This window comes from Pseudophryne corroboree, chromosome 1 (genome assembly GCF_028390025.1).
Source record: "Pseudophryne corroboree isolate aPseCor3 chromosome 1, aPseCor3.hap2, whole genome shotgun sequence".
In the NCBI taxonomy this organism is placed as follows: Eukaryota; Metazoa; Chordata; class Amphibia; order Anura; family Myobatrachidae; genus Pseudophryne; species Pseudophryne corroboree.
The window spans coordinates 1,023,775,629-1,023,793,311 of NC_086444.1; the positions used below are offsets into that span (position 1 = coordinate 1,023,775,629).

The 17,683-nt window shown below is 40.7% G+C and overlaps 1 protein-coding gene across 15 annotated transcripts in view; it reads left to right on the forward strand.

Annotated features, from left to right (window-relative positions):
• The window catches only part of TENM3 (teneurin transmembrane protein 3), a 1,613,133-nt gene that overhangs the window by 1,137,345 nt on the left and 458,105 nt on the right, over positions 1-17,683 (forward strand). The gene's annotated exons all lie outside the window — the stretch shown is intronic.

Genomic DNA, 17,683 nt, shown 5'->3' on the forward strand with positions numbered 1-17,683 from the left:
AAGAATAATTAATAAAATAAAACAAAAGTTAATAACTAATATTACCCCAAAACGAGTCAATGACTAAAGTATTTGTCCTGAAATATGAGGGTCTTTCATCTGCTCTAAGGGATAAGCCTTCAAATACTCTTAATTTGCCATCTGTCGGGATCCTGACTGTCAGGATACCGATACTAAAGTCCCACCAGCCGACAATGCCAACAGCCGGAATACCAGCCGACATGGGCTATTCCCACTCGTGGGTGTCCACGACACACATAGAATTGGAATAGTTCCTGTGGCGAGTGCAGCAAGCCTGCAAGGGGACTCGTAGCATTCGCCCCGCTGCCGGCATTCTGGCGGGCGGGATGCCGCTGTCGAGATACTGACAGCCATACACAATTAGGGAGATCTTTCAGTGGGTGTGGTATAGAAGATCTACAGCACACCATATGGTCGACAGACACTTGGTTGACAGGTAAAATGTAAAATGTAGACAGTACAAAAAGTCGACATGGAAATGGTCGACACAAAAAGGTCACAAGTTTTTTTCCCTTTTTTGTGTTATTTTTTTTTGTTTCATGACCTGGTGACCCCAACTGGTGGTAATGCGGCCCCCTGCTCACTTCGCTCGTCCACGTGGATGACAAACCAAGCAAAAGTTGAAATAAATTGTTGACCATTGCCGATCATTTGATCTGTCCACTTCTTACCTGTCAACCTTCTGACTCTGTTGGCCTATTGACTGTCTATCTAGACAGTGTCTATCCATAGTCCAGATACCCTTTCAGCTGTTTCCCTGGGCAATATGCAAATAAGAATGTATTAGAATATGCTTCTGGGCAAGGAAATTGTCATCCATAATCCGTTCTAATGAATAGAATTGGGATATTTCAAATGTACTTCATAAATTACCACCATATTTTGAGTACTTAATGGTGTAGTTCACCTTATGGAAGCACGTTAGGTGGCCACCGCTGCATGTGTACTTTGTTTTAGGTGCTGTCACTCGCTTGATTTCAGCCCAGCGTGAGCATGACCATTTTCCGTTCTTTATCTTTAAAACCACCACCTAGCTGTCCACAGGCACCGTAATATACTCTGCAAGGCTGTGATTCCTCTGGCTTCGTTACAACTACCCAGGCCGTATGATCTGTGGCTGCATACAGTTTATGCTCTAATGACGTGCTGTTTTACAGCTATTGTCCAGACTAGTACTCTCCCAATGAGACTTGGCTTTCTTGAGTGTGTTCACATTATTCTCGGTTCAAATAACTATCACTAAGAATGGGCCTCAGCATTAACCTCCGAGACCATTTTCCGCCACTGCTCTGCTGTAACCTCAAGGTCAAACAGAGTAAAAACCATTTTTAAAAATCTACTTTTGAGCAGTAATGAGAGACGTAACGGATACAAGGAAAGTGCTTCCATGAAAATTCATGAAGAACATAACATTTAAAAGCTGGTTGGAACTTTTTAGAGGCATTTTGTGATCAACTATTTCCTTGGCATCGGGTAAGTGATGGATGATACTATGGCTCCCTTAGACACAGGTCAATGCACAAACGTTTTTATAGAGCCATTTGTCTGGTTTTAAGTACCCTTGCACGTGCAGAGAGCTCCCTATGTTCTTTTTTCTCATTACAGCACAGTTTAACCGCTCATTTACATTTGTGTACGCAGAATATTAAATTACTTGTTGTCCTAATACATGGTCCAGCATTTAATTAATAAGTCTGTGAAAGTCTCCTTGGTAGGAGACCTGAATCAGTGACAGTCCGTGTTTTCGGGTGCTCAATATCTAATCTCAGCCACCTCTGCATTGGGGGCAGTGGAGTAGAATTGATTTTATTCTGTTACATACATTTAAGGTAGAGCTTTTATGTATGCCACTTGATATGGCTGATCCTGAAGCTGGTACATGAGGTATAATTAAGCTTCCACTGGAGCCCCAATTGATAGCAGGCAGTTAACTACAGAAAAATACAGTATTTGCAGTTTATTTGGTGATATATGGAGCTTGCTATAGTCATTTTGCATTAAAACAGTTACCCACCTTTCCACAAGAAAATGAGGTTTGCAGCTTGAACAGCATCCAAGAACCTTTGGCTAATAGGCTAGCAGTGGGTGCTAAGGGCTAGATTTACTATCTGGCGCTTTTCAAAGCCGCTGATGATCGATGGCTTTGACCTACTTTATTGATTTAAAACGGTAACAGAAATATATGCTAACCTGCATAAAGTAGTCCTACATATGCCACATAGCAAGTTTCCAGAGGCGGATTTAGGATTCAGGATGCCCCTAGGCACAACAGTCATGGCTGCCCTCTCTGCCCATTATTTTCATTGTTTGGTTACAATCCCTTATTTGCTAATTATTAATATAATAATAACATGAACTATGACATTATGTTTTATTTTTAATTATGTATTCATATGTACTTAGTAGGACAGCTTACAGGGGGAGTCTGTGCATGTTCTACCAATTTATGCTCCACTCAAGACAGCATAGAGTAAAGTACAATGGAAATATTTTGTAGTTGCTGGTAAATGTCGGACTGACAGTACTAAGGGCCTAATTCAGACCTGATCCTAACAGCAAACTTTTTCAGTAATGGGCAAAATCATGGGGGTCATTCAGACCCGATCGCACTCTAGCTTTTCTTGCAGCGGTGCGATCGGGTCTGAACTGCGCATGCGTATGCTCCGCAATGCGCAGGCGCTTCAGCCGGTGACAAGGATCACCGGACAGTGACGGATTTACTGAAGAAAGTGATCGTACCGGTGATCGCAAGAAGATTGACAGGAAGTAGCCATTTGTGGCTGTCAACTGACCGTTTCTAGAGAGTGTCCGGAAAAACGCAGGTGTGCCCAGCCGTTTGGAGGGAGGATTCCTGACGTCAGCTCCTGGCTGGATCATCGCAGCGGCTGAGTAAGTCCTGATCTGTGCAGAGACTGCACAAACTTTTGTTTGTGCAGCTCTCTGCACAAGTGATCGCACCCCTGCACAGCGATTACCCCCTCCCCCTGTAGGCGGCAACTACCTGATCGCAGCACTGCAAAAAACTGCCTACGTGTGATCAGGTCTGAATCACCCCCCATGTGCACTGCAGGTGGGGCAGATATAACATGTGCAGAGAGAGTTAGATTTGGGTGGGGTGTGTATAAACTGAAATTTAAATTGCAGTGTAAAAATAAAGCAGCCAGTATTTACCCTGCACAGAAACAATATAACCCACACAAATCTAACTCTCTCTGCACATGTTATATCTGCCCCCCCTACAGTGCACATGATTTTGCCCTTTAGAGAAAGGTTTTGCTTTTGCTATCAGGTCTGAATTAGGCCCTAAGACAAGAATGCAAGTTATGCCCCCCAACAAGTGGCGCCCCTAGGCACGTGCCTAATGCAAAATTCACCACTGCAAGTTTCTGCTCTCTAAGGACGAGTAAGATTTACACAACAAATGACATTTGCTACTATCTAGTCCTGTAGGGATCACTTTTTTTGTTAAGCATTAGTCATTGGCTTCTGGTCGGTCTCTTGTGTTCATATGAAAATCTTCCTGGAGAGACTCTGTTTTACCGCTTGCTATAAGCACCAGTGTATGTGCTAGGAAGACATCATCCTATCTTTCTGATGATATTTATATTATCAAAACAAGGCATGTATGTGCGAGCACTCATATACAGTATGTATAGGATTGTATACATTTATGTACTGATGTGAGTAGAAAGGATTGTTGTTAAAAAAAAAAACACCCCTTATTTTATAGTAGTATCAGAAATACTATTTTATGTGTGCACACTCATCAGCATTCATAGCTGTTTATGCTTTTGGGGTTTTACTGTATGTGTTTTTTGTTTGTTTGTTTGTTTGTTTGTTTTTGAAGTGTGGTGGAAGAAAATTTTCTTTTGACATTAAACAATGACATTCATCAGTGATCAAAACAAAAACAATACAATGCATATATTAATAATTAACGTGTTAAATATGAGGAAAGTATATAAATAATAAATGAGTGCTTTAACCTATGAATTATATATGACAATTAATAACTGATTGCTTACAACAATAAACGCTTATTAATATTCACGGTGGAAAATGTGGAATATGAGGGTGGCTCAGTTGTCATATTATTGCTATCAAATTATAAGTGGTTTTATTATTTCCCTTTTAAAAAAAATGCAATAAAAGAAGAAAGAAAAAAAGAACTTCATACAGTAATGTGCACAACTTTACCCTAAGTATGTGTATGCAGCTGTAAGTATAATCATGGGCACATACCAGCATATTTGATTAGTGTAGACCTGGACATCATAGAGATTCTAGATTACCGGCATATCACACCGCCGGCGATCTGGGGCATCATTACATCCGGCGCTTTGTGGTTTGGTTTTTGCCAATTTAAAGTGATTATTACTGTCAAATTTACATTCAAATGAGGAATATAAATGACTGCACAATAGCGCCCACTCCACATCACTAATGTATCCATCATGGTGGTGGGGGGGGCGCTGTATAAACAATTGACCAATGTAGACAATACTAGATGCCGCAGGAACTTGCAGAATATGTTATTCTACTCACTCATTAAATGTGTATGAGTCCACATTCTCCACACTTGCCTACCCGGGGGTACTACTGCACATCTGATTGTCCAACATCTCTCTTTATACAAATATTTAACTTTTGAAACTCTTCCTGGAAACTACATCTTTTATCCAGCAAATAATGTTTTTTTCCATTGTGCGGGTTTTCTTTTGCCTTATGAGCACTTGTTTTGTATCCTGTTATGTGAGAGAGTCTGCATATTCCATTGCTTTCCTCTGGCTGTAGCTTTTTCTTTCCTGCTTATTGTACTGGGTGCTGGAGCTATAATCCTCTGCTATCACATTTGTGCCCTGTAGCTGTAATTTACATAAAGTCACTCCTGTGACCCATGCTTAGCATAACCGTGTTCCATACAGGACTGCACAGTGGCAGACACTCTTTGTAATGCTAATCCTATGTCCTGGAGAGAACACAAATTTGCTAACCCCTGTGTGTCTGCTTAATATAAGAATCGGACACCTGGGAGACCATCAAGTGTACTGCCAGCTGAAAGCTACACACTGCTGCAGCCCAAAATGGGAAATAGCTTTCTTGATAGCTAACTTTCTTAAACATTGCTTACTTGAATGGGACACAGACGTTGCTTACATGCCTGGAAACGTGTTCCGAATGTCTCATGAATGTGTGAGACTACCGTCCATTTATCAAGCTCGTCTATAACTACTTGCAGAATTGATAAAACTATACTTGTTCAAGGCAGCAGGTTTTTGAGACAGAAAAGTTACTGGAAGTGAAGAAAAGAATAAAAGTAAAATGAAATGGTAATTTGGTATCTACAGACATTTTAATGAGTGATTTGTGCATTTCAGAAAGGCTCCATTATACTGTAGCTGCAGCTATGGTGGCCAATCCCGGGATCGGCGGGATCCCGCGATTTAGGGCCAAAAACGTACGGGATTCAATCCCGGGAATGGAAACTCCAATCCCGGGGATTAAGGGATCAGCGTTGAGCGTCCACAGGACGCTCAGACGCTGCTGGTTTCTTCTTCCAACTCCCCAGCGCAGCGTGAGAGGTCACGCTGTGCCGTCACATGCCGCTGGGAGCCGCCAGGAGAGAGCGGAGGATGTTCCCCACCCGCCCGTACCCGGTATATGGTGAGTTATGTGTGGGGGATGGGCGGGGCGAGAGGGCGACCACATAGTTAAAAGCCAATCCCGGGTATCCCAGGAATCCCGGGGTTGGCCATTTTTCAATCCCGATACCCGGGATTGAATAAATGGTCCAGGATTGGCTTCCCTAGCTGCAGCATTTGGCAGTAGAAAGGTTTATCCTAACAAAATGGCAATTGGGTGGCATGGCCAAGGTACAGTATCTATCCAGGGATTCTGTGCACATGTAGGCTTCTACTTCTCTATTTCCCCATTATTGCAACAACAAAATACTGCTTCTGGCAGCTCTATAAAATGACTCATCACTGGAATAAAATGCGTTCAGCATCCCGGCTATCAGGATGCTGCAGATTCCCGACACCACTCACTAGACTGGTGCTGGATCAATGACAGCCGACATCCCAAAGTTGAGTATCGGGGTTAGGGCCCAGGGGGAGGGTTAGTGTTAGGCACTCTGGGTGGGGGGTTAGGGTTAGGCACTAGGGGGATAGCTGACACTCCTTGTGGGGTTAGACATAGCTGACACCTCCCAAGGGTTGGGGGGGTAGAAATACTCCCTCCGAAGTCAGGATCTTCAGTGACAGGATGCCGCTGATGCTCATGTGACCGGCGGCATCCCGACCGCCAGGATTTTACATGTATTCCACTGGAAGGTACCATTGCTTTAATTGCTTTATCACAAGGCAATATACTTGTTCATTTGACAATCCTACACTAGAAAAAAAATTCTGATATTAATATAATGTTGGCACTTACTGAACAAGATACAGTACTTGATAAAGTGCCTTCCCCATGCAATGATGGCAAACCCCTAGATGTATAGTGTGAAGCAAACAAAAACTCCAGTTATCATCTGCACTAAAGCTTTTCACCCTTGAGTCCTTGGCCACTTTCTAGCTACCCTCTCCAGGAATAGGTAGCCAGGGCCACTCAGCAGGGGTAGGGCATTGACATAGGGGGTGCGGGGCTGTAAAGGCATGATGTCATCATCACTGACCTGCCCCCCAGTATACAATTCCCAGATTTTAGGAGTTGTAAAGCGGGGGGTGAGGCTATGACGACGGAATTCAGAGCAAACCTGCCTACTTTTCTGGATGGCTGAGAGTGCCACATGATTTTCGGGAGTGTCCCAGCTGTTTCAGGAGAGTAGGCACGTATACCTTAAACAGCTGTGTAGATCATGCACAATACAGTATAATAGCAATGCAACATGGTCCTGACAAATGTTTAATATTGCCAAAAATTCTACATAATACAGATTTGTCCTTATCCACTAGTGGAGTACAGTGTATGCTTACCTTGTGCTTTTATCTTATTAGCATTGCAAAAAAAGACAAATCCAGAGAAAAATACTGAACATAGGATGCATGATGCTGCTTAGTCTAATTTTTCTTGTTGTGCCAAATAGCCCCAATTTAAGGTTAGATGAGTGAGGACACCTCTGTACTTATCAACTCTCCCGGTATGTCCAGGAAAGTCCTGCATTTCAGGGGGCTCGTCTGGACAGTCTTCCTGCATCCTTCCTTGCTGACGCCTTTATGCAGCTTTAAACTTCGGAGGGCGGAACCATGATGAAAGCAGGATATTGAAATGGAATAATTTAAAAATGTCTGATTTTATAAATAATGCAATAAACTAAAAAGTGATAGAGAGAGGTACCTGGTGTAGGCTGTGTTTATCTATTAATAAGCCATGCTGGGATCATGATGTACAGTAGAAAGCTGTATCTATAATTTTTTAATATTGCTTTAATATCGTTATTACAAGTTCCATTGTTGAAAGTAGACTTATTGTTCTGGGTCAAGGGTATAGAAGCTGCAGTACAAATTTGCTGCTATGGTTACTGCAGAGTGCCTCCATATAGTGATTTCCCATCGTCACACTTCTAATGTCTATAAAGAGCCTGAGGTCAGTGACATGCCATTGTCAGGCCTACCCATAAATGTATTGTACCTCTATACAACAGGTATTATTATTATTATTATTATTATTATTATTACATTTAATTATTAATGTTGATGTGTGTGTATAATTGCATGATAGGATACTTATTTAGTCCAAGAATATTTGGTGTTTGTAGGCTTTTTATTATTATTATTATTATTATTATTATTATTATTATTATTATGATGATTTTTTAAATATGTTTTTTTATATTTTGTGCAGTATCCCATAGCAACATACAGTATCTGCTTTCATTTTTTACATTATGTTAAATCAATAATGGTCAAACTGATATACAGTAGCTGTATGAGCAACCTGTAAAGAGCTGCACGTTTCCCTTCCTTTAAGTCACGGGGGGAAAAGCAACAAGATGAGCTGAGTACCCTTACATCACGCATTTAAAAAGTGCCCACACATACAACTCACTCGTTCCAGAACTCTGCCATGTGTCAAAGAGTGCCATCATAAGCTCTCAGATCACACTTGCCCCTAAACGCCCTGACAGGTCTTCAAACTTCTGCATGCCATAAAATTCCCTGCAAGCACCCCACTTATTCCCATATATCACCTCTCCACACCCCCCCACTCGCTGGGTAAGCTAGTAATCTAATAACAGTATAAAAATTACTTGCCTGCAGGTCAGAGCCTGCAGAGAAGGGAGAAGATCTCCTGGTGGAGAACACAGCCCCTCCTCAAATGTGCCACGTTGCTGTGTTGTGCAGTGGAGGTCATGTTCTGCGAAAGCTGTATACTCCTGTTCAATTATATGTGTATCCCTACACAACCTTCTTTTGAACCCAATAATGCTTTGCATTGCTGAAAAAGTTCTATGAAACACTGTAATAAAAGTGTTTCTGACATTCTAGCTGTAAAATAAGCAATAAATACAAATTTAATGACTCAACTTGCAGTCTGTGGAACTTGAAAGGTATTAATTTACTTTATATCGCAATTTTTAGGTTCATCAAAAATTTCTTGGCACAGACTCACTGGAAGCAGAACAAGTAATAGTACGTAGTTGTCCTGAATGGTGTCGACTGGCAGATTTGTTCTGCTTGCTCTGGGTTTAAATATCTTTTCAGAATGAGGAAATTAAATGAGTCTATATCAGACTTCTCAGTAATGATAATAATAAAGCAATAACAAAGATCTATTTTTTTTTTTAAGGCCAGTGAAAACCATTTTATAGAGAGCGCTGACCGCATGCCTAACGGGGTTAGATTACTAATCTTGTATGTGCTGTGTGTGTATCGGCTCCAGTTTATATCACACCAAACTACTGTACTCTTCTGGAATCTCCGGGAGACTTCTGAATGTCAGGTAGCTCTCCTGGACTCCCACATGTGTAGACTAGTCCACCGAATCTGACCACTTCCACTGAGAAGTCGGAAGACCAAGGGACTCTTGGGTGAGATTTGTTGTAAATACAGTTATCATGGCCGCGCCTTCACCTGCATAGAGCCACTGTGATGTTATTAGCTGCATCATGCGCACCTCCCAGTGGCAAACGCAGGATTTCCAGAGGTGGGTTTACAAATGCAATCTACAATCTCCCACTCTGCGGAACACTGGAGCAAGTGTGGCAGTCTGGGGGAGCGGTAGAAGAACCTAGTAATATCCCTGGACATTAATGTAAACATTGAACTTTTTATATACTGGATACTGTATGGAATACAGTATTAATATTTAACCAGGGTATAGGCTGTATCAAACATATTTAAAGAAGATAAGTGGTCAGGAAAAAGTTAAACATACCATAATAAATAAATACACAAACATAACAGAACCATCTACTAGGCAGACTGGGTAAATAGCTCTGCAAGTATATTTTATACTGTATATGTTGAAAGTGACGGCAGAGTAATTTGATCTCATTATGGGTCACATTACAGTAAGTTGCTAATAACAAGGTTGTAACACAGAATCTCTGTGTTCTGTAGACAAAGTTAGCATGGCAGTGATTGCTGGCCATATGCTTGGGAGCCCCGCTCTGGTGTTCTCAGCATGTGTGGCGACCGGTACTGCACATACATTAATATGCATATCATTTCATCTACAGTATCTCGTAGGTGCAATAAGTACCAGTTCTGAGCATGCCTCCTCCTTCACACTCACCAGGGCTCCCTCCTCTCTTACATAATACATTTGCATATATCTTCATATTTAATTAGATGAATGGATAACAAGGAAACACAATTCTCTATTAGTTTAAAGCAACTTACATCCCCTTTGGAAAGATTTGCCAGCATCCCATTGTTTTATTTGTATTAGTAAAGAATTGGCCAGCTGCACAATACGTTCTGGAATTCTTTACGTCAGTCACAATGAGTTCTTTCAGTATTTTAGCCATAGGAAGAAAAGGAAATAGCTCAAGTATAAATGGTTATGCTTTTCAGAGGCTGTGCAAGACCACTTTTCAGTAGCGTTATTTGCATGTAGAGTTTTAATTAAGAGATAACTGTCACCACAGGTTGACTGTATAAGGCTGCAATATCCAGCAGAGAAATAAATGCCAGTGCCAAGTTTTACAGGTTGACTAGAAAACAGGGGGTCTTTAGTGCAGAATGAATTTATAATTAAAAGCATGAAGAAAAGTGCTGCTGAATTTAGCCTAGGTGGTTTCAATTGAAATTTTGGTAGCTAATTCCTTTTTCACTTTCTACATGCCATTTGTTTCCCTCCTACAAGGACGGAGCACTTTGGCAATTGCCAGTAATGAATGTTTGTGTCTAGTGACAATAGAATAACCTACAAAACATCTGTTTTCATCCCATTTGTTGCATAAATTTTACTCATCAGCGTATGCTGGAAGAGATACCGCAACAGTATAAAGAATTAAAGTGGGACAAATCTGTCAGTGCAACTAATCCACCAACCTCCAGTTTTATCAGTCCATGCTGCTTTATTAAAGAGAAATCAAACTTATTGTGGATACGGGCCCTCATTCAACTTCAGTTGCTAAATAGGAAAAATGCTAAACTAGTCTATTTACTAATCTTTGGATGGAGATAAAGTGGCCGGAGATAAAGTACCAGCCAATCAGATCCTAACTGCCATGTCACAGGCTAGGTTTGAAAAAGGACAGTTAGGAGTTGATTTGCTGGTACTTTATATCCGTCCTCTTTATCTCCATTCAAGGCTTAGTAAATAGACCTGAAACTCTTTTCGTTCATCTGCGCATATGCAGCGTGTGAATGCGCAAGCTTTCACTTTGTGTGATCGCATGCTGGGAGGATGCGATTGCAACTTGAGTGACAGGCTGCGGGCAATCAGGTGCGGCGATTCAGCATTGGGGGATGGACCAGGAAACACTGGCTTGTCATGGTCGTTTTCGTGGTGGCAGAAGTGATGGAAAACATGGCGGCGGTGCACCTGCGTATGCAGCCTAACTGCATATACAGGGGGCTTCCATTATCTGCTGATTTCTATGATGCGATCGCAGCTCCCACCATGCTATTGTAAGAAGTAACAGTTCTGCTACTGAAGCTGAATGAGGGCCACAGTTTTGTTTATTTTGTTTAACTTCTAATTCTATTACAGTGTTTCAGGAAAAGGACTCTGAAGTAATGCAGGCTGGGTACGTACAGCCTTGATTCCATGTTGTGCCATTGGGTGATCTGATACAGCAATATGTGACCGGTTGGCGGATTGACGAAAAGGCAGCATGTTAAAAATGCCAGAGTTGCGGATTACATGTTGGATTTCCCCTGTCCTCTGACCCTGTCCTGATTTCTGCCTAATGTATGGACCCCATAACAAATCGTTAATAACAAAGATATATAACTGAGCAAGGAAGTAGGCAAAATACTTACATAAAGCAGCTTAGTCTGCGTTGAACGTTTTTGGCATAAAATATGCAGATTGTTCCTTTGCATGCCCACAGAACAGTGTATGCCTACACTGGTCGCAATTTGCACTTGTGCTTCTTTGCAACTGGAAAGGAAATAAGAAACGGAAAACATGGAGAGGGGATGGGGACGGGAAAAGGAGAGGGGATTGGGATGGGAAAGGGCAAAAGGTGGAGAGGGGATGGGAAAGGGGAAAAGGTGGAGAGGGGTTGGGAAAGGGGAAAAGGTGGAGAGGGGATGGGAAAGGGGAAAAGGTGGAGAGGGGATGGGGAAGGGCAAAAGGTGGAGAGGGGATGGGGAAAGGAAAAGGTGGAGAGGGGTCTGGGAAGGGAAAAGGTGGAGAGGGGTCTGGGAAGGGAAAAGATGAGGGGATGAGAAAGGGGAAAAGTGGAGAGGTGATGGGAGACAGTGATTAAATGCCAAGTGAGTACAGTAAGGGTGGTATTTATAAAATTCAAATCTCCACTAATTGGATATATAAACCATGGCATAAAATCACAAGACTGCTTTTTAAGAGGGTTTATTAAACCGAAAAACTCCTTGTGTGCATTTAACAGAAAAAGATAATAGTCTCCGCATATAAGAGTATTAAAAGTAACTAAAATACATAACACTAAACGAGGTATATGAATGATAATATCTAGATGTAGCAAACACTATAGAAATCTGCAGTCAATAGACAAACCAATAATAGCAGACAGTAGCACTGCATTAGATTATCTGTGGAACTACTGTAGTTGTGGTCGCATACTCACAGACCACTCTGTTGCCATACTAACAGTTCGGTCTAATCCTGCAGTTTGCTTGGGAGTTTGTGTTCCCTGCTCTGGCATATACAGTAGCTTTGTCTACCTGGATAGTCCCTTCTCCATTACGGATCATTCTTCTGTAAGAGAACTGCGGTTTATTTCCCAGCTTGCTTAGAATCCTCCAGCTCTCTCCCTTGTTACTAGCTCCCAGACAGCTGATCACCCGTTGTATACACAATTCGTCTGTAGTGTGTTGCAGTAAATTGGTGCAGGGTTTGCTACTAATTGTTAAACACATTCCTCCATTGATCTGTTAAATCTGCTGAAGTGTTTACTCCTACATTTGGGACTTTTTCAAAGATATCTAACTAAGTTTATTTTTACTTTAACTCATACATAAGCAGGAACCCTATACCCTGCTGGATTATAGAGGTTGTTTTTTTTACTAAACCTCATGATAAATGCATATTTCACTATTGAAACAATTGTTAAAAAACAAAACCAAACATTTCTTGTGCTTATAACCTTGTCTGGTGTACGTGTATTTCCTGTATGAGTAACGTACATCTGGAGCATATGCTAATGGTAACGTCTAGTTTCCCTTCGTGGAGAGGACCTTTCCCATAAGCCCCTGGGTCCATGTCACAAACTATTTGGAATAGTAACCTGTGGTGAGCGGAGCGAGACACCGAGCCCGAAGCGTGGTGAGCCAAGCGAGCCCACGAGGGTCCAATGGTGCATAGAATTTTTTTTTTTTTAACCTCAAATGAACAGAACGGACAAAACACTTGGGGTGCTGTAAGGGCGGAAGATTTCTCCTGCCCTCTTGTTATGTCACTTCCAGGTCCTGATCACAAAGGACACATAGACATAACCATGTGCTAATAGTGCGGTGCTGGATGCATCTTCTGGTTCCTCCAATTCACCAAATATACAAAAAATTGCCCAGACAGTTCAAACTTACACAAGTCTCTCTCCTTGGGGTAGATCTACTAACCGGTGATTTTCTTTTTAAAGCAGCCAATCATTTTAAAACGGCAACAGAAAAAAAAAATGCGAAAAGGGGCTGAGTTATTTCTGCTGCCGTTTTTTAAATCCATCAAACAAAGTCACTGATCAACAGTGGTTTTGACAAACTCCCTGTCAGTAAATCTAATCCAAGGATTTATGCTGGGTACACACTGACCAATATATCGGCTGCTCAAGCGAACAGCCGATATAACGTGAGCCCGTCGGCGGGTGTGTACCCTGGATATGTCTGTGAACTATGTCATTCACAGACATATTGCGTCGGGCCATCTGGCTGTGTATACGGATGGCCCGCCAACCACCCATACACTTGCTGTGGGGGGCTCACATCACAGTTGGGTGGGAAAATTCAAATGACTGTCCAGCTGGGGTTCCTGAACCACAAGTGGAAAGGCTGAACGGAAAGTGTGTCCATCAATGTGATACTGGTTGAGTCTCCCATATCCAAAATGCTTGGGCTCAGAAGTATTTTGAATATCGGATTTTTCAGTAGTTTGGAATATTTTGCTGAGCCACGGATATACTTAAAACCTGGGCCGTTAGGGTGCCGCGTTTAAGAACCTCTGCCATAATGAGAGAGCTCACAGATGGCACCCAAGTCTAAGGCCGCCATATTTCACAGTGATGTTAATTGCAGATGTACTAACATATGTAATTAGTATTGCAATGTGTTAAGAGCTCCCCCCTGCAAAGCCTTCTCCACCGTGTGAGAGGGTCTCCGTCTCTTCCCAGCACCAGGACGTGATGTCTGCAGGGAGTTCAGGGCTCCTCCTCCTCCCTGCAGCCGGAAGGACAGCTGGCTGTGTTGCTTGGGGAAGAGGAGGTTGGGGGATCTGGGAGCGTGCCGGGATGCTGGCAGCACACAGATGAGGGGGGCCAGAGTGATCAGTGCTGGGCGGCGGGATGCGTAAAGAAGCCCATAGACTTCTATAGGGTAACGCTAAAAAAAAGCTGGTATTACCCTCCGAATCGGCAAGCGGGCAGCCAGGGGTTAGTACATTTGAAAATGCGGTAAAAACCCTAAAAATGGGCCTAAACATGAAATGCATTTATGTTTCACATTACACCTTTTACATATGGCCTGAAGGTCATTTCATACAATATTTGTAATAATTTGGTGCATGAAACAAAGTATTATACTGTACTGTATAAATCATAGAAACATAGAATTTGACAGCAGATTAGAACTACATGGCCCATCCAGTCTGCCCTTTAGGGTTAGAGTATTAGGGTTAGTTTAGGGGTGTAGGTTAAGGTATTAGGGTTAGTTTAGTGGATTGGATATATGTGTGTTTTTTCAGGTTTTCCTTGCCTGCAAACAAGAAATTGGTAGTACAATTGCTGAAATAACAGTCTACAGTGTGCTATAAGCAGCATTATAATGTATCTTACATAAAATGTTATTATTGCATTTTCAAAGTATATCGTTGTGTACATACAATGAGATAAAAGTAGACTATAAACTAATAATATTACATATTAAACAGCTTAATCATTCTACACTGCAATATCGTTCTAATTAGCTTTCATGCGCATAGATTAATGTTTTTCATGTGGAAAATAAGTTTGCAACATGAGAAAATACAATGTAACATAATGAATTGCGTGTTCGTCTATGTTTTATGAATGAAACTCACACATTAGCCAACACTCCAAACATCCTGTGGTATATTTAGTTCTGGAATTCTGTGTAATCCTCAGACTGCTCATTATGGTACAATAAATAAATGATAGAGTGGGAACATATGTGGTTATGAATATTCTGTATTTCAGGTTACACAAATGCAGAGAGCAAGTGTCCAGATTATTATATGGAAGGAGTCACAGATAAAACATGCTCCAGAGATTAGGAAACGTCTCCCCGACTCGGGGATTTTATCTCCACCACATATTGCAGTTTTCTGTTGAAGTCTAACCTCCCAGAAAGCAAAAATGTTTTACATGCAAGATAAAAGTAATACACAACCACTAAAATAGCATCATGCCGTTATCTGATAAGTTACATTAGGAGATTTTAAATAAATAAATACCATAAAGTCCTTCAAGGAACTGATAGTATATCTTGGAATGTATGGTGTTAGCATGACTGTTAAACCCTGGAGAGAATGTATGATGAGTGGTAATACTTCCTGATAGACCGAGAGAAAATTACTGTTTAATCCTGTAGAAAAGCAGCTATGAGTTGTCACCAAGTATAATACTTTGACAAAGCATGTAATCCAATGTAAGGTTGCGATAAATGGTTGCACACAGTATTTACTTCAGACTACTATTGGCAGTCTATGATACTGTAGTGTATAATATTGACACATTCCGGAAACTTTCAGCATTGTGTAGTGTGTGTTTGTATGTGTGAGTGTGTGTGTGTGTGTGTGTGTGTGTGTGTATATATATATATATATATATATATATATATATATATATACAAACATATATATAAAAAATAATATTTATGCACAGTATATGTGCATGTGTAGCACATGTGGTGCCGAATTGGCCCTGTACCAAAACAATAAAGCTGAACCAGTGCATACAGACAGCATATCATCCCACAGTTCTCCGAAGACTATTTTCAATGCTCAAAATTAAGAAAAATATACATCATCGCGCACTTCATAATGTAAGTGGTATTTAATGTATGCTATGCAAATTCAAAAGTACTATAAATGAAAGGAAGGCTTATCTGATACAGCATTGTATGTAAGATATATATATATATATATATATATATATAGCCAGAAAGAAGAGGCGGCACTCGGAGACTTAAAAGTGCTAAACTGTATTTTCACAAAAGAGAACTAACGTTTCGGGGTCACACTACCCCTTTGTCAAAGTGAACGTGAAAGTGAAAGGGGTAGTGTGACCCCGAAACGTTAGTTCTCTTTTGTGAAAATACAGTTTAGCACTTTTAAGTCTCCGAGTGCTGCCTCTTCTTTCTGGCTGTGGACTTTTCTTGGAAGGCACCGGAGCATATAGGCGAATATTGGTGGGAGTGCCGGTCCTTTTTGGAATGTATATATATATATATATATATATATATATATATATATATATATATATATATTTATTTGTCACCAGTGTATGATGTGTCCTTCTTTTCCAACCAGCCTGATTGGACAGATAAATCTTTAGGTGTGCTTTACTTTTGAGCATTGAAGAATTAAATATTCACTTTGAAGAGCTGTGGGATGATGTGCTGTCTCGTATGCTCTGGTTTAGATAAGCTATAAAGTTTTATTTTTTTGTATGGGGCCAAGTTAGCATCACATTTGCTAGTCACACACACACACACACACACACACACACACACACACACACACACACACACACACACACACACTTTTTTTTGTCCTATTTCCTTTAGTTTTTATATATAAAATCTCTCTCTCTCTCTCTCTCTCTCTCTCTCTCTCTCTCTCTCTGTATATATATATATATATATATATATATATATATATATATATATACATACAAATAGATATGTTCATGACCAGCTTTCACTCACTGAAATAAGTACACCGTACAAAATGGATCAAGTGGATATTACGGGGAAAAATTAGAACATTTCAAAGTGAGATTCTTTCAGATTTGTGCAAATGCAAATAACAGTGTTGATCCACATGCATTACTCACTGCGGTGTCTGGCGTGCTTAGTGCAGTGGGATCAATACATTATTAGCACACATCAGAAACTCACTTTGAAATTGGGTTACAGATGATATTTGTATTTAGACATGGTGTGCGCCCCCTACAGGCAGGATTTTGTTCTACAGAGTAGCAGGTGCGAAATGCTGCTGATGCTGTGTTTTAGTTAGAGGACACTCATTAGCTGTCCGCACTGCAGAGCAGTTCTCTTTATATACAGATATACTGTATACAGATAAGCACATATGTATGTATGAATGAAAATATATATATATATATATATATATATATACAAACAAATATAGAAAACCACAGCACTCGCCACCCCAGAAGCGGGGTGCAGTGTCTGCACTCACCACTCATAGGGTGGGGTGCATGCAGCCCATGGCCACCTACCCAAATACATACAAATAGAGAATTCAGCACTCACCATAGCAAGCTCACTTGTCCTCACAACATCAATAAACCCCCATCATTTATTTATTGATGTTGTGAGGACAAGTGAGCTTGCTATGGTGAGTGCTGAATTCTCTATTTGTGTATATATATATATATATATATATATATATATATATATATGTATGTATGTATGTATGTATGTGTATAAATATATATATATATATTTAATATATATAAATAAAAATATATACACACGTTGCATTTCTCTTTTGATTTGACTTCCTGGGTACATGAGTGTTTAGGTCTAGATGTAATGCAGCACATTAACCTCATGCGGATTTTCTTTATTTCCCCAAATGTTATGTTTGC